The sequence below is a fragment of the Vulpes vulpes genome, chromosome 3, assembly GCF_048418805.1.
Source record: "Vulpes vulpes isolate BD-2025 chromosome 3, VulVul3, whole genome shotgun sequence".
NCBI lineage: Eukaryota > Metazoa > Chordata > Mammalia > Carnivora > Canidae > Vulpes > Vulpes vulpes.
Genome location: NC_132782.1, coordinates 81590439 through 81608979, shown reverse-complemented (window position 1 = coordinate 81608979; position 18541 = coordinate 81590439). Strand labels below are relative to the sequence as shown.

Here is an 18541-nt window from a genome sequence, read left to right as displayed (position 1 = left end):
TTCAGCTCAGGTTGTGATCTTAGTTAGGGTCATGAGATCAAGCTCCATGTGGGGATCCACGCTCAGTGTGGAAACTGCTTAAGACTCCCTCGTCCCCCTTCCATGCTCGTGTATGCACATTCTCTCTTTGTCTCAAATAAATAAATCTGATTATCTCACCACGCTGCTTAAAACCTTCCAGTAGCTTCCTGATTGCTTAGAATAAAACCTACCTTCATTAAGTAAACTGGAACATTCTCTATATGCTGCCCCTGCACTGTCACCATTCTCACCGTGCTCACTGGGCTTCAGCCTCTTGGTTTTTTTGCCTGTCTTGCTCCTGTCTTGGAAACTTTGCATCTGTCATATGCTCTCTGCCCAATTGCTGCCTCTTTAAAGGTTGTCAGCTTCTTCTGACAACCTCCCCCTGCCACACACAAAAAACCTAAGCTATACCCCAGCTCTCCATTGTATTACTTTATTGTGTTTTCTTCACAGCATCTATCACTGGGTAGAATCATCTTGTCATTTTTGTGGGGAGGGGGTCACATTATCTATCTCCCTCTCCTGCCAAGGCTGGAGTGGGGTTCCATGAGCACTATGAGAATCTGTCTTATTTACTGTTGGCCCTCAGCCCCTTCCCAATGTAGTGGGACAGGAATTAACCCAAAGCTTCTCCTCTGTAGGTTAGATCAATCAAACCCCTGCCACCTCTCTAGAATTCCTACCTAGAATGTCAGGAAAGAACCCACTGGAGGCCGAGTCAAAGATCAATATTCTGGTTCTGGCCACAGGACATATTCCCTGTGTGATCTTGGGCAATTCACATCATGACTCCAAGTCTCCATTTCCTCACCTCTGACATGAGGGCAGCCATGCATGGTGGCGTTTCTGGGAAAATGTGATGTGAGTATTCTCATAGCCTCGAGAGAAGCAGGGTAGCGGTCCCTCTCAGGAGTAAAAGTATTCATGCGTCGGTGAGGGACCGCATGGTTCAGTGTCATGGAGCCCTGTGAGGCTTTCACATCTCATGTCCTAGGCTCTTCCTTGTTGATTTTCTTCATATGTTCTTTTGTCTCTGCTGTGGCTGTATTTTGGGTGACTATGTGGATGATTAGCTTCACCTTGACCAACCAACAAATCTATTTTGGGGGGCTTACTTTAGGTGTCAGGTGTAAAAGCCAGATCTGGCCCTCACGGAGCCTCTGCCATGTCCCTTAAGGGTAGGGGTCCTTTTGTCCTCTTTGGCTTGTTCTCCAAAGTTCCGTCAGTGTTCTGAATATGTGAGCTAGTTGAAAATGCCTACCTGACAAAAGACCTGCCCTGAGAGTGTTAATCATTCAGCACATAAAGTTTCCTAAGGGCCTGCAGTGCCAGGCGCCAGGAATTCGTGATGAATCAGACTTGATTGCCGAGTTCAAGTTCCTCCTAGACCCAGGGAAGAATGGGTGGGGTGAATGGTCACTGCAGTCCGCTAACCACAGAAGCAGAAGATGCCGAAATGGGTGGGAAGAGCCCAGGAAGGCAGGATGAACAGCCTCAAACTGTTTATGAAAGAGCCAGGGCCACACTGTGGCTTGCAGTGATTCTAAACCTGACGGCCATGGGGATGAAGGGAGAAACTCCATGCAGGCTGGAGAAGCCAGGAAGGTTTCCAGGGGTAGGAGGGCTTTAGGGGACCAAGGAGTAGAGCTGAAGGGAAAGGAAGGGGAAATGTTAGTGAACAGAGGGGGTACAGCACACAGAGGCTGCAGGCTGGCGTCCTGGAGGCTGGATTCTTTCCTGGTCTTGTTTTGTTTGGCTCACACAATGTTTTTTAAAAAGTGGAACTTAATGTCTTTATATGGAGAACACACTCTTCTGCCCCATGGTCCTCACCATTCTGAATTTTCACTCCCAACTCACCAAAACACATTTATGGAACCAGCCCAGACCCCTGCTCTAGCCACTGAAAACCCAGGAGAATCAATGGAAAAGAGAATTAACAGGCAAGGTCAGTATCAGGAATAAAAGTGCTGGGAGCAAGATTTTTAAAAATCAATTGTATATTTTCCTACATAACCGCAGCCAGCTTGAAAGGATCTTAGAAAATAGATCTTATTCACTTGAACAGCAAGGTCATAAACACACCTTTATAAAAAGCTGAACTCTCCAGGCATGCACTTAAATCATACTTACTGAGTGCCTGGTATGCATTTTATTTTAAATTAAAAAATTTAAATGTATGTAAGTTTTGAATGAGTAAAATGAAAAAAAAAAGATTTAAAAAAGAATTTTTTAAAGGAAAAAAAAGTGAAAAGATCCCTCCCACCCTTGTCCCCCTGGTGCCTCATTCCTATTCAACTCCAAAGAGAGAACCATTCATTTACTAATTTCTTGTTGCCTCTCTCTAAATATTTTCATGTGCAGGCAAACATGAGTATCCTGAAATATGACCCTCTTCCCCACTTTTTCTACAAATGATAGTTCAGAATCTTGTATTTCACTTAACCAACTATCTGGGCAGTCTTTTTATACTAGCATATAAAAGGCATCCTTGGGCAGCCCTGGTGGCGCAGCGGTTTAGCGCCGCCTGCAGCCTGGGGCGTAATCCTGAAGCCCCGGGATCAAGTCCCGCGTCGGGCTCTCTGTATGGTGCCTGCTTCTCCTTCTGCCTGTGTCTCTGCCTCTCTCTCTGTCTCTATGAATAAATAAATAAAATCTTAAAAAAAAAAGGCATCCTTATTCCTTTTTATGGCTGGATAGTAAAAATATTTTCAGATACAACCATGGGCTCCAGAGTAAAATTGCCTGGGTTGGAAACCTGCTATGATTTTGAACTAATGATCCCCATGTGCCTTAGTTTTTAATATGGAAGTGGAAATAATAGGAGTCATTCATACTGTTGCAAGGATTTAGTGAGATGATGCCTTTTTTTTTAAAGATTTTATTTTATTTTATTTTTTAATTTTTTTAATAATAAATTTATTTTTTATTGGTGTTCAATTTGCCAACATACAGAATAACACCCAGTGCTCATCCTGTCCAGTGCCCCCCTCAGTGCCCGTCATCCATTCACCCCCACCCCCCGCCCTCCTCCCCTTCCACCACCCCTAGTTCGTTTCCCAGAGTTAGGAGTTTTTATGTTCTGTCTCCCTTTCTGATATTTCCCACACATTTCTTCTCCCTTCTCTTATATTCCCTTTCACTATTATTTATATTCCCCAAATGAATGAGAACATACAATGTTTGTCCTTCTCCAATTGACTTACTTCACTCAGCATAATACCCTCCAGTTCCATCCACATTGAAGCAAATGGTGGGTATTTGTCATTTCTAATGGCTGAGGAATATTCCATTGTATACATACACCACATCTTCTTTGTCCATTCATCTTTCGATGGACACCGAGGCTCCTTCCACAGTTTGGCTATTGTGGACATTGCTGCTAGAAACATCGGGGTGCAGGTGTCCTGCCATTTCACTGCATCTGTATCTTTGGGGTAAATACCCAACAGTCCAATTGCTGGGTCGTAGGGCAGGTCTATTTTTAACTCTTTGAGGAACCTCCACACAGTTTTCCAGAGTGGCTGCACCAGTATACATTCCCACCAACAGTGTAAGAGGGTTCCCTTTTCTCCACATCCGCTCCAACATTTGTGGCTTCCTACCTTGTTAATTTTCCCCATTCTCACCGGTGTGAGGTGGTATAAAAGATTTTATTTATTTGAGAGAGAGAGAGTGAGCACGTGCAAGAGAGAACACAAGTGGGGGGGGGGTGCAGAGGGAGAGGGAGAAGCAGAGTCCCCGCTAAGCAGGGAGCCCAGCACTGGGGGGGGGGGGGGGGGCGGGCGCTGGATCCTGAGACTCCAGAATTAAGACCTGCTCTGAAGGCACATGCTGAACCGACTGAGCCACCCAGGCACCCCTGGTGAAACGATGCTTATAAAAATGTTTAGAACAGTTGCCAAAATGGGTGTCTTAGTGAAGTTTCTCAGCTGCTTTTCTTGTTCTCATTATAACAATGGAAGATAAGGAGTGGCTTGGAGGGTATTTTAGATGGGGTGGCCCTGTTGAAAATCATAAAGTTTACTGAGAGATATAAAGCAGATGAATGAATAGAGACATCTGCTTTGTTTCTGGATGGGAGCTATGGAATTTGTAGAAATGTCAGCCCTTCCCAGTGTAATTTATACTTCTCCTGTTTGCAGCTGAAACCTTAGTAGAGGATTTATTTTGGGACTTAGCTTTTTCTAAGATTTATCTGGAAGAATAAATAAGAGTAACTTAAAAACTTTGGAAAAGATTGCGTTGAGGAGAAACTTGCCCTGCTAAATATTGAAACACATTTTAATGACTAAAACTGATGTAATTAATGGTTTAAGAATGAGCAATCAGTGGAAGAGAATAAATAGCCTAGAAACATACTTTTATGTACATGTAAATTAATTGTATGGCAGAGGGGACCTCACAAGTCAACAGGGATGGAAAGATCTTTTGATAAATTAGGCAAGGTTAGGCATCTGGTTAGCTATTCATAGGGAGAAGAGGGTGTTTTAGAGTCTCACCTCAGGCTGCATGCCTAGATAAATTCTAGATGGATTAAAAGGTTAAATTTGAGAGGGGGGAAAATCAAACCATTAAAAAAAAAAACCAACCCTTGAAGAATGTAGAAGGAAGCTTTTGGGGAACAAGAGGGCCACTGAGTTTTAAAGCAGTAAAATATAACACAGTTATATATAAAGAAACGTTGATTTACGTGCTCAGAGAAAGTTAAGGTCTCTGTATTAGTTTCCTGGGGCTTTTGTAATAAAGTACCATAAACAGGGTGGTTTGAAACAATCAAAATTTATCATCTCACTTTGCTGGAGGCTAAAATGGCAAAATCAAGCTGTTGGCAGGGCCATACTCCCCCTGAAACCTGTAGGGAAGAATCCTTCCTTGGTTCGTCTAGTTTTTGGTGTTTGCTGGTAGTTCTTGGCTTGTAGGTGCATTATTTCAGTCTCTGTCCCCGTCCTCACTTAGGGTTCTCCGGTGTATCTTTCTCTATCTCACCTTTTTTTAAAGGTTTATTTATTTATTTATTTGAGAGAGAGAGTGTGTGTGCACATGTGAGCGGGGAGAGGGGCAGAGGCAGAGAAGGAATCTTGAATAGACTCCCAATGAGTGTGGAGCCCTATGTAGGGCTTGATCCCAGGACCCCAAGATCATGACCTGAGCTGAAATCAAGAGTTGGCTGCTCAACTGACTGAGCCCCCGAGGAGCCCCGTGTGTCTCTCTCTTATAAGAACACCGGTCATATTGGATTACAGGCTCACCCTACTCCAGTGGGACCACATCTCAACAAATATCTGCAACAACCCTATTTCCAAGTAAAGCCACATACTGGGGGTTTAGGACTTCAACATATCTTTCAGAGGGGACATAATTTGATCCTTAACAGGCTTCATATGTCAAAGTACAACAAAGGACTTCATCTGAAGTAGCAGATTGGTTATACACCCCCATTTCCTAAGATTAGCTACAATAGTAGGAAGGAAGAAGGACAAAGACCTACAAGGACAAAGAATGGGAGCGGGATCATTATCAAATAAGATGTTTCAACACATTTTGGAAAGAATTAAAGAGATACTAACAAGAGAGCAAATGTGGTCTCTTGAGCCCAGGCAAGCTTGAGCTGGAGTCATCATGGTGGGGGTGGTGTAGGGGAGGGCTGAAATCAGGCGGAGAGGGTACCAGTCTGTAAGAACTGGTCCTTCCACTCCCCTCTGTTGCATCTATCAAACAGGCATTTATACTGCAGCTGTGAACCAGATTGGAGAAATGGACTCAGATGAAGTCCTGAGTCCTAACTCAGAGACTCTATGTGGCAGAAGGTGGGGTACCCCAGGGTTGAAAACAAGGGGATTAGTTTGGAACTTGCACTCCATCCAGATGAGCCAAGAATATCTACCTCCCAGGCCAGTGATCAGATGTTTTCTGGGGAAAGCCAAGGCCTCAGAACAAAGCCCTTCACAGCCAGATCTCCCAGAGTCACCAGTGTGGGGCTCACTCCCTGCCCACTCTCCCAGAAATGAAATTTGCCAGTTGATGAGCTCTACCATCAGAGCTTCCACATGGAAGCTAGTATAAACGGCTAACCAGGGATCATCTGACATATTAGGAAAGACTGCATGAACAAAAGAACTAAAATAAACAACCAGGAGGAAGCTATCTATAAGAAACAAAGACAATACAAGTTCAGAAGAAAACTTCAGAAACTTCCAGATAGTATCAACATAGAGTTCAAGAAGTCCGTGAACTCAGAATTTTATTCGAGTAGAGAATGAAGTCAAAGAAATCTCTCACAAAGTAGCAAAGAAGGACAAAGAGTTGAAAAGTACACAGAGCAGATTAGGGATATGGAATATCTATCTGGAAGGTTCAATGTAAAAAAATAGTTCCAGAAAGAGAAACAGAGACGACCGAGGTGAGGGAGCTAAAAAACTTGTAGAAGTTTGGTCTTCAGACCAAAGCACCCAGCACAATAAATGACAAAAGTGACGCCAAGGTGCAGCATTGTGAAATTTTATGACAACAGGGTCAGTGAGGGGGTTCTACAGTTTTCCAGAGGAATAACACATGTCAGGCACAGGAATGGGAATGGGATGGTATTGAGCTTTTCTAGAGCGACTCTGGACGATGGTGTTGTTATGCCTTTGGCATTCTGGAGGAAAATTATTTTCCATGTGTTATTTCATACCCATCACTAATAAAGTGTAAAAGCAGAACACATATTATTTCTAGATAACTGAGGATGCCAGAAAAAGAGATCTCTGTGATTTTTTTTAAAGCTTATTATTATTTTTTATTTTGAGAGAGCATGAGAGAGAGTGCATGAGTGGGGGGGAGGGACAGGGGAGAGAGTGTGGGGGGGGGAAGCAGACTCCCTGCTGGGTTGGGGGGCTGATGTGGGGCTCCATCTTAGGACCCTGAGACCATGACCTGAACCAAAACCAAGAGACAGTTGCTTAACCGACTGAGCCACTCAGGTGATTCCTTTTTATGGGCAGTGCACTTCAGTATAAGAGAGGTAGAGGACACCATGAGGTACAGGGAAAGGGGACCCAGTGCAGGTGAGCAGCAGAGGGCCCCAAGGGGTATCTCCTGGAAACAAAGTACTCCACACAATGTCTCCCATAGTAGAGTTATTTGGGAGAAGTTCAGAACATGTATGCAGAAAGTTATACAAATAAAATAACAAAGGAATTATTAACTTCAAGAAAAATTAAAAATGGAACAAGAGTGGAAATGTCATTATTCTCCACCTGTCTCTGTGCAGAATGACATTTATACAGTCATAATTTAAGCACTGTTTTTTTTAAATTTTTATTTATTCATGATAGTCACACAGAGAGAGAGAGGCAGAGACATAGGCAGAGGGGGAAGCAGGCTTCATGCACCGGGAGCCCGATGTGGGATTCGATCCCAGGTCTCCAGGATCGTGCCCGGGGCCAAAGGCAGGCGCCAAACTGCTGTGCCACCCAGGGATCCCAAGCACTGATTGTTTAACTGAAATATTTGTATGTCTGTGTTGAGAAGAAAAGGAGGTAGAGATGGTTGGAAATCTAAGGGAACTGTGTCTTATCTATCATAATAGTAAGTCACCAGGTAACATTTAAATTTAGTAAATGAAGAAATAGTGTACCTGTAATAATTGGAAATATCAAGTTTATTGCTAACTACTACAAGGGGAAAGAGGTAAACGCAAGACTGCTTTTGGGAAGTAGAACTGGAAGTGTGGAAGGAGAAACAAGTAACTACTGGTTGTTTTATTAACCATGGAGCATCCAACACTTGACCTCCATTCAGGTCTTGATTTCAGGGTTGTGAGTTCAAGCCCCATGCTCAGCATTGAGCCTACTTAAAAAAAAAAAAAAAAAAAAAAAAAAGGTGTCCTTACCATTTAATATTTTAAAATTTTCACTTGAAAAACAAACTGTTAACCATTTTATTTTATTTTTTTAAGATTTTATTTATTTATTCATGATAGTCACACACACATAGAGAGAGAGAGGCAGAGACACAGGCAGAGAGAGAAGCAGGCTCCATGCAGGGAGCCCGACGTGGTCTCCAGGATCACGCCCCGGACCAAAGGCAGGCACCAAACCTCTGCGCCACCCAGGGATCCCCCATTTTATTTTTTTAATTTTTTTAAAGATTTATTTATTTTACAGAGAGAGAATGCATGTGTGGGGGGAGGGGGGGGAGAGAGAGACAGAGAGACAGAGAGAGAGAGAGAGAGAGAATAAATCCTCAAGCAGAATCCCCATCGAGCATGGAGCCCAACATGGGGCTCAATCCCACGGCTCTGAGACCATGACCTGAGCCAGATTCAAGAGTCTGGCCACTTAACCAACTGAGCCACCCAGGCGCCCTGTTCATTAATCATTTTAAAATGTACATTTCAGTGGCATTAAGCACATTAAAAGTATTGTGCAACCACTGCCTGTCTTTAGTTCTAAGACATTTTCTTCCTCCCCCACAAAGGAAACTTAGTAAGCAGTCACATTCCTGTCTCCTTGCCCCAACCCCCAGCTCTTGGCAACTACCAGTCCGCTTTCTGTCTCCACAAATTTATCTATTTCGGGAGTTTAATATAATTGGAATCATACACTGTGTGACCTCTTGTGTTGGCTTCTTTCACTTAGCATCGTGTTATCAAGGTATGTCCATGTTGTAGCGTGTGTAAATGCTTCTTCATTCCTCTCTATGGCTGAATCATGTTCCGTTGGGTGGATAACACCACCTTTGTTTACTCATTCATTAACCAAAGGACATTTGGGTTATTTCCACTTTTTGGCCATTGTGAATAGTGATGCTATGAACGTTCGTGTTCAGGTATTTGTTTGAATACATACTTTCAGTTATTTGTGTGTATACCTAGGAGTATAATTGTTGGGTTGTATGGTAATCCTGTTTAACTTTCTGAGGAATTTTCAAACTATTTTCCATAGTGGCTATACCATCTTCCATTCCCACCAGCAATGTATAAGAGTTTTTTTTTTTTTAAGATTTTATTTATTTATTCATGAGAGAGACACACAGAGAGAGAGGCAGAGACACAGGCAGAGGGAGAAGCAGGCTCCATGCAGGGAGCCCGACGTGGGACTCGATCCTGGATCTCCAGGATCATGCCCTGGGTTGAAGGTGGTGCTAAACCGCTGAGCCACCGGAGCTGCCCTGTACAAGAGTTTTGATTTCTCCACATCCTTGCCAACACCTGTTGTTTTTCTTTTCTTTTCCTTTTTCTCTTTTCTTTTCTTTCTCTCTTCTTCGCTCTCTCTCTCTCTTTTAAATAAAATATGCTCAGCCTAGTGGTCTTGGTTGTCATTTCCTTAATGACTAATGATGTTGAGTATCTTTTCATGTGGATATTAGCAATTTGTTTTCTTTAGAGAAATGTTTATTCATATCCTTTACCTATTTCTCAATTGGATTGTTTTTCTTTTGTTGCTGACTTGTTAAGAGTTCTTTATATACTCTGGATACTAGACTGCGATCAGACATATGATTTGTGAATGTTTCCTCCCATTCTGTGATTGTCTTTTCATTTTCTTGATGGTGCTACCACTTGAGTTTTGAAACTATATTCATCTGTGGTTTTGATGATTTTTATTAAAAATTAAAATTAGTAAAAGGATAAAAATCATAGCTATTATCAAAAAGGAGATATGTTTTTAAAAGTGATAGGGTAAATATTTTACTATATAAAGAACTTTTTAAAAAAAAGATCTTATTTATTTGAGAGAGAGAGCATAACCATGAGCAGGGGGAAGGGCAGAGGGAGAAACAGACTCCCTGCTGAGCAGGGAGCCCAACATGGGGCTCCAGCCCAGGACCCTGAGACCATGACCAGAAGGAAGGCACTTAACAGGCTGAACCACCCAAGTGCCCCACTATGTAAAGAACTTACATAAACCTCTAAGTAAGATGCTCCAGTAGATAACTGGATATGAATAGCTGACCTGCAAAGGAAGGAAACAATTCATAAACACAAGAAAAACTAATAAGAAATACAAAATAATCAAAGAAGGTACTCATACATTTCTTTCTGGTGACAGAATTGAATAATGTCAGGATGTATGAAATTGACACTCTTCTGATAAAGAAAGTACAAATTGGCCTGACTTTTTGGAAAGCAGTTGTGCATAAGATGTCCAGAATCTCATTTGTTATTCTTTGACCTAGTAATTCAACTTCTAAGAATCTTTCCTAGGAAAAGAACTTGAAATACAAAAATCCTCCTACAAATAAAGATGCTTTTCACAATGTTATTTAATAGTGAAAAATTGTAAATAGCTTCTGCATTCAGCTGGAGGCAGATGAGTAATTTTTGATACACCCAGTGCTTGATTAATGCCTATCACACAGCAGGCATAAAATAAAAAGTTGTTGAATGAATGACTATATCCATAGGATGGAATATTATGTAGTCATATAAAATTGTATTTATATTATTTTTAACAAGTACCATTCCTTTTTTAAAAAGATCTTATTTATTTATTCGTGAGAGACACAGAGAGAGAGACGGAGACATAGGCTGAGGGAGAAGCAGGCTCCATGCACGGAGCCTGATGCAGGACTTGATCCCAGGACTCTGGGGTAATGACCTGAGCCAAAGGCTCTCAAAGACACTCAACTGCCAAGCCACCCAGGCGTACCTAACAAGTAACATTCTTAAGCTTCAGGGGAAACATGGTATTTAAAAGTTTATCAGGGATCCCTGGGTGGCGCAGCGGTTTGGCGCCTGCCTTTGGCCCAGGGCGCGATCCTGGAGACCCGGGATCGAATCCCACATCAGGCTCCCGGTGCATGGAGCCTGCTTCTCCCTCCGCCTGTGTCTCTGCCTCTCTCTCTCTCTCTGTGACTATCATAAATAAATAAAAAATTAAAAAAAAATTAAAAAAAAAAAATAAAAGTTTATCAGGATTATGGCCTAACCACCTGTGGGATTTTTAAAGATTTTTATTGGTAAAAATAAAGATCAAACAAAAGCATTGGAAAAAGAAGGAAATAAAAATGTTATTTCTGGGGGGGGGGGTTAAATAATAAATATCTGGAAAAAATTATCAATATCTGGAATACTAAATAATAAAAATATACCATCTCCTTGGGGTACCTTTGTGGCTCGTTTGGTTAAGCATCTGCTTTCTGCTCAGGTCATGATCTTATGGTCTTGGGATCCAGCCCTGCATTGGACTCCCTGCTTAGCAAGTAGTCTGCTTCTCCCTCTCCCTCTGCTCCCTTGCCCCTGCTTGTGCATGCACTCTTTCTCTCAAATACGTTTTTAAAATATTTTCTATATATATACCATCTCCTTAGCTCCTGCACAATTATCCATCCTGTCTCAGCGCAGATAGTTTTCCAAGAACCTCATCACCTGGGTAACAGGGATGATCAGAAAGTGGAGGCCATGCCTTCTGCTGGGCCCTCCTTGTCCCCATTGGATTAGGTCAGTAAAGCCTTCTGCCTTCATTAGGGCTGGTGCAGCGTACTCTTTTCTGGGTATGCTGGGAAATGCCAAATGTACAAAACTTATTCTTAAGCACTTACAGGCATCTGTTTTTCATGAGAGACCAAAGACACAAAGCTTAAGGAGCCCCTCACCCCAGGGACTTTACATTTAAGGTCAAATAAAACGTAATGCCCATCAGGGCTCCAAACCATCTTCCGTACGTGCATAGCAAAGGATAATGCTATTTTCCGGTGGCCTGATGCCACAGTTGGTGCACCTGTCTCAACCCACACACTTGACATCTCAGTACCAGGCCTAGGATACCTGAGTACTCATTTTGTCACCAGTCCTCACTCTATTCTCATGGTTTGTGGCATGGGCTCCTCATGGAAACAGACACAGTTACTGAACGTACTCCAAGGAGATTGACTACCGCCCTGTGCCAGGGCCAGCCAAACTTTTCTTTGTTTAGACATTTGTGTGTGTGTGTGTGTGTGTGTGTGTGTGTATGTATATACATACATATCTGTTTATACATATATGTGTATATACATGTGTAGATAATTTTCTGAGTTGATATTGCTTTTATAAAAAATAAAATTAAAAATTAAAAAATAAAATTCTGCTCTGTGTCTCTCTTTAGGCATTCACTATGGTTGTTTGCTTTATTGTCTTGCTGTCTGGGTTGCCTGCAGGCTGTCCAGGAGGCTCTGCAGAGGGAGGACAGGGGTCCTGGGCATGGCCACAGTGTAGAGCTGAGCCAGGGGACCTTGGAGAAAATGAAAGGGGCCTCAAAGAGAGCTCTTGATCACCTGGAAGCACTTTTTCTTGTCACTCAAATTGGGGACACCCAGGTGCCATGGAGCTACTCTCTGCTGCTCGCTCCCGAGGAGGCTCCAATGATTCGAAGGTTGCAATTAGAGCCAGAGCTGGGAGGCCCATGATGCACTACCTCCCACCCGTGGTGTGATACAGCTGTCTCTGGGAGAGGACCAAAGGCTGCCCATGGAGGGAGGGAAGGAAGCAGCTGCTGGTGGCGGGCATGGGGCCAGGCCTGGGAGCACCAGGCGGAGGAACTGCGTGGAGGGCCTGACAGGTGGAGCTTTGTATCATGGGTGTCCTCATCCAGAGGAGTGGCCAAGCAGATCTCTCCTTAACCCAGCTCCCTCTCATCTGGCCACACTTGGCTGCCTTCCAGTGACTCACTCCTCTAGGGTCTCTGCTGAGAGCTCCTCTGCCCCCACTCCTGCACATACATCACAGTGGGCTCCCCTCTGGAGCCTAGACTCCCTGGGGTCCCTCATGCTTGGCCAACTCATGTCATGCTGAGGCTGAGGGCCTTTGGTTTGTGTGGTGGTAGGGCAGATCTCACTTTCTGGTTACAGAAAGTTCTGCAAGCTCCTGCCCTGCCTGAAGGAAGGAAACCCTGGTGCATTTGCAGACAGTACCTCACGGGATTGTGACGCAGCGGGGCACCCAGTAGTGTGGGCAGGCACCAGGGTGGGCCCAGGGTGGGTCCAGGGTGCAGGAAGACCCCCGCTTTGCCTGCGATTTCGTGGAGAAGACAGAGACATCACCAGCTAGAGTGAGTGTACTAGCTGAGGTATGAAGTAATGCTCTAGTGGTGCTCGGAGGGAAGTACAGGACTCTTTCTATGTGGAGAGGATAAGCTTACAGAGGAGGTAACCCATGAGCTCTGGTTGAAGAAGTTTTACAGCCGAGGGCAGAAGAGAAAAATAGTGAAGAAAACATCATACAGAAAGCCCCAGAGGCATGAAAGAAAGTCGAATTTTGGGAGAGCAGCAGGAGTTTGGGGATATGGGACGGGATATGAAGGGAAATGAAGCTAGGAAGGACAGTTGGGCCCAGATAGTGGCCCCACTTGACACAGCTCGGACCCTTGCCATGCTGCCCCACTTCATAAATCTCAAAAATGAGTAATGAAGACTGATGTTTGTCTCTTGGAGCTAATTGAAATCCTTCAGCCTCTCTCCCAAAGTCCTCGAATTAGAACACCCCATCCCATCTACCATGCCCTTGCGTGACCAGCAGAGCAGGAATGGATTAGCAGGAAAATCCCTCTAAGGCAGCAGGCTGGGGACCCATTTAGCAAGGAGGAGGTGAGGACATGGTCAGAATAGTTTGCTCTTTTGTGTGCTTAGGAGAGAGGAAGAGGAAGAAGGAGAGGGGGAGAGAGAGAGAGAGAGAGAGAGAGAGAGAGAGAGAGAGAATATCTACATAGCCATATCCATCTATCAGCCCCCCCTTAAGCTTTCCAAGGTCAAGAGGCCTGCATAAACAACTAAAACTCTTACCTCCTGGGAAATAGAAATAGAAATTCCTTGTGGGCTACCTTTGATTTTTTTTTCTTTTTTTCCTTTCTGTCTGTAAAATGAGGATATTGGTCTAGATAGTTTTCAAACCTTTTGAATTTACTAATTTGACCAGCATTTGTTAATCACTTGCCATGAGCAAGCATTGCCATGGTGCCAGCCCTAGTAGTACATATGGTGGGCGGATGAGACAGGACCACATGCCATCTTCATGCATCTGCTAGTGGACAGATGTTTAATATATCATGACGGGTGTGATATGGCATCAAGAAGAGCAGGTGCTGTACTCTAATCTGGGGATAGCAAGCAAGGAGGTTCGAGCCAACATTTGAAGGAAGAGCAGGAATTAGCTGGGAAAAGAGGTCAAGAAGATCATTCCAGGCAGAGGATGCAAAAGCCAGAAGGTAGAGAAATGCTTTCATTCCAGGAATGCTGTGGAGTGCCTGCAGATTGGACAAGGAAGAGATAGAGGGCTTAGAAGAGTAGGGCTGAGGAGACAGAGCAGATGTGCAAGGTCCTGAGAGTGTTAAATTTTATCCTAAGGACAATGGATAACGTTCAAAGGGTTGGAGGCAGAGAAGTATCATGATTGCACCTGCACTTTATAAAGATCCTTCTGGTATACTGTTGCAATCCCGAAAGTTATTTAAATGAGGCAGCAGGGCAGGTGAAAGGGAGGCCTCGTTGTGAAGAATGAGATGATGGGGACAGGGGCAAGGCGTCAGGAGGATGAGTGTGGTGATCATAGGGATGGAGAGAAGTGAGTGGATGGGGACATTTAAGAGACCGAGTTGCCAGCACCTGGTCATTGGAGAGATGTGAGAAGACGCAGCCAAGGATTAATAGGATTCTGGCTTTGGCCACGACTGGAAGCATGATGGAGTCATCAGATTGCAGGGATGATCAGGGATGTTGAATTAGGACATGTTGAATCTGAGGTCACTGTGGACATAGCTAAGCAGATCTGGAGGCTGGAGAGATGGAAGTTATGTTGGCATCTGGGTGGTAATTGGAGGCATGGAGGTTGAGGAAACAATGAAGGAGAATGCAGAAGGGCAAGGGGAGATGTCTGTCTGGAAGACCCCAACATTTAACACAGGTGGAAAAGAAAGAAGCCAGCCAGGGAAAGGAAAATGAAGAATGGAGGGAAACCAGGAAAACTTGGTGCCACGGAGGCCAAAGGTGGAGCGTTGCATGGAGTTCAAAGTGCCAAGCCACGGAAAACACAACTACAAAATACAAGCTTTTGTTAGGTGGGAACTGGAAAAAAAATGTGTTCTTTGGATTTTGCAAATGGAGCGTATTGTGGATCTAGCAAGAGCTAGAGGAATTCATAAATTGAAGACTGTCAGTGAAGGCTGGGCTTTCAAGAGTTTGACTTGGGAAGGGAAAAGTGGGCTATAGTTGAAGGAGTGTGTCAGGTTGACAAGAGTTTTTTTTCTAAGTTGGGGAACTTTGTTTAAGAGCAGATGGGGGTGCTTAGGTGGCTCAGTGAGTTAAGCGCCTGCCATCAGCTCAGATCATGATCTCGGTGGCCTGGGATTGAGCCCTGCATCAGGCTTCCTGCTCAATGGGAAGTCTACTTCTCCCTCTCCCTCTGCCCCTCCCCCCCTGCCCCTTGCCCCCTGCTTTTGCTCTCTCTCTCTAACAAACAAACAAACAAACAAACAAACAAATAAAATCTTTTTAAAAATAAAAAATAAAAGCAGTTGAAGATAAACAGATTAACGATTGACGTTACAGGACACCGGGGGCAGGAGTGTATCAGCTGGGTTCAATCGGAGAAGCAGAACCACTTGGATTATAAGAGGTCTGTTATAAATTTTTGACTTTGCATAGTTGTGAGAATTCATTACCCTGTCTATGTGAAGTTGTTTTCTCTGTATCTGGTGCTAGATCTTGAAGTCCATAGGGAGGCAGTTGGGAAGGAAAGAGGCAGGTGATGTGGGGTTAGGGGAACAAGAAAAAGCTGGAACCATAGAGATTGAACTAGAACCCACAAGGATGGATTGGAACTGTGTTGGTTTCTCACTGACATTTCTTCCAACTTTGATAATGAAAATCTGCAGAGTATGGGTGTTCTTTGTATGCACCTGGCCCAGGAGTTGGTGAAGCTAGAGCTTGGGGAGCAGCAGGCCTGGCTGCTGCTCCATCTCAACCAGTTGACCCAGCAGACAAGTGACAGTGTATATCTCTACAACGGTGCCTGGTGCTTGCACAAACTTCCTGAGTATGGAAGAACATGGCTGCTCCTTCATGGTTGCCTTCCAAATCTTGGGCAAAGTACCCCATGATAATTTGGAACTACAGAGGAAGGGAATTCTGGGAAGCATAGTCCACCTTAGTTAAGGTGACAAATATGGATCCATCTTAGAAGACTGCTTCATTTTAAAGCATTTTTAGCAGATCCAGGCACTGTCTTAGGAGCTAGGGATACAATTTAGTTAGAGTTCATCTTCACAGAACTTAGGTTCCAACAGGGAAATCAGGCAATAGCAAGTATGTATATGATATCATGGCAGATTGTGATAAGTACTACCAGGAAAAAACAAAAAGAGAAATAGCTAGTGTTGGTGCTAGGAGTTGGGTGAGAAGGAGGTTTTATTAGAGAGGGTGGTCAGAAAACCTGTTTGATGAAGTACTGTTTAATCGCAGATCGTAATGAAGTGATGAAGCCAGCCAAGCAGAGATCATAGGAAAGAGCTTTTCAGGCAGAGGAAAACAGTATGTGCAAAGGCCCTGGGGCAGGAACAGTCTTGTTCAAGAAATGCCAAGAATGTCAGCTACCTTGGGGTGGGAGGTGGGAGGTGAGGTTGGAGAGCTAGGTAATAGCCAGATCACGTAGAATAGTCATCATTTAACTTACCTAGTGGTTCCCTTCAAGACCTTACTGGGAAGGTTTGTCCTTTTTTGACCTTAATTAAATCATCCCCAGTGCTTAAAACCTCTCCCCAGTGATGTTTGTTGAATATTTTAACATCATAGCTGCATGAGGCAATGGATAACAGTTGGGGTGGACAATAGACTAATATAGAGCTTAAAAGGAAAGGCTAAGGAGTAAGGTGTCCATTGAGGCACGCACTTATTTATTTATTTATTTATTTATTTATTTATTTATTTATTGGAGCTTTTAAAAGCTCTGATGTTTCTGTAATCCATGTACATTTGTTGGCCAAACATCATGTGCATGTGCAGAAAAGACTTGAGAAGGCAGTAATCTCTCACCTCTGACATTGAAGTTATGCACAAGCAGGATGTGAAAGGTGGACCGAGGTATACACTCCCTGGCCCTGTGTTGAAGGCATGCCCCAACATGCAAACAGAACCCGTCAGTGAAAGGGGGAGATTTATTGGTTCTAGGAGGTTAAGGAAATCTCTGTCTAATCATTAGCTGACCGGTAAGTTAACTGAGCAAAGGCTTCAGTGATCACACATGACCTAGAATACAGACTTTGCAGAATTAGTTCAGGAAGGTCACCAAACTACCACCCACCACATTAAGCAGCAACAATGACAAACCCTATGAAGGGGTGAAAGCTGGCTTCCAGAGTTGCTACATTATATTATTTGAAATGTGCAGTGTTCAACAAAAATTATGAAACATGCAAAGAAACTGTAAGAAAATACAATCTGTATATGTGGTGGGGGGGAAAGCAATTGATAAAAACTGTTCCCAAGAAAGCCCAGACACTGGAATTGCTAAACAAATACTTTAGATATGCTATTTTATTTTTTTTAATTTTATTTATTTATTTGAGAGAGAGCAAGAGCAAGCATGAGTGAGGGGAGGGACAGAGAGAGAGGGAGAAGTAGACTCCCTGCTGAGCACAGAACCAATGGTAGGGGGAAGGGCTCCATGCCAGGACCTGAGATACAACCTGAGCAAAGGCAGACGCTTAGCTGACTGAACCACTTAAGCGCCCTTAGGTCTGCTGTTTTAAATATGTACAAAGAGCTAAAGGAAACCATATCTAAATGAAAGTATGATAATTTATCAGTTGTGTATAACACTCAGTGCTTATCACATCATGTGCCCTATTTAATGCAACTGATAAATTATTGAACACTACATCTGAAACTAATGATGTACTATATTTTGGCTAATTGAATTTAAACTGAAAAATTTTAGAAAATAAATGAAAATGAAGTCTCACATAGAGTCTCACATATCTCAGTTGAGATATTTGATGAAATAATGACTGAAAACAGGCCAACTTAATGAAAAAAACCCATTCATTCCACATTCCAGAAACTCAGCAAACTCCAAGGAGGATAAATTCAAAGAGATCCACACCTGGACACATCATAACCACAAAAGTGACTCATCATGTACAGGGGATCTTCAATAAGATTAACAGCTGATTTCCCATTAAAAATAAAACAGAAGGCAGAGGGAGGACATATTCAGAGTGATGAAAGGAAGGAAAGAACCCTGCCCAACCAAGAATTTTACGTTTGGTAAATGTGTACTTCAAAAATGAAGGAGAAATTAAGATATTCCTCAGCCTGATGAAGGGCATCTACAAACAAAACAAAACAAAACAAAACCAAACTCACAGTTAACATCATATTTAATAGTTAAAAGATTGAAAGTTTTCTTCCCTAAGATCAGGAACAAAACAAGGATGTCTGTTCTTCTTCTCTAAAGGATTTTACTGGATGGAAATTCTCATGAGAGCAGTTAGGCAAGAAAAAGAAATAAAGGGCATCCAGATTAGCAAAGAGGAAGTAAAACTCTATTGGTTGATGACAT

At 43.2% G+C, this 18541-nt stretch overlaps 1 protein-coding gene across 1 annotated transcript in view; it reads left to right on the top strand.

Annotated features, from left to right (window-relative positions):
• The window catches only part of HIP1 (huntingtin interacting protein 1), a 158736-nt gene that overhangs the window by 26230 nt on the left and 113965 nt on the right, over positions 1–18541 (top strand). The window lies entirely within an intron of this gene.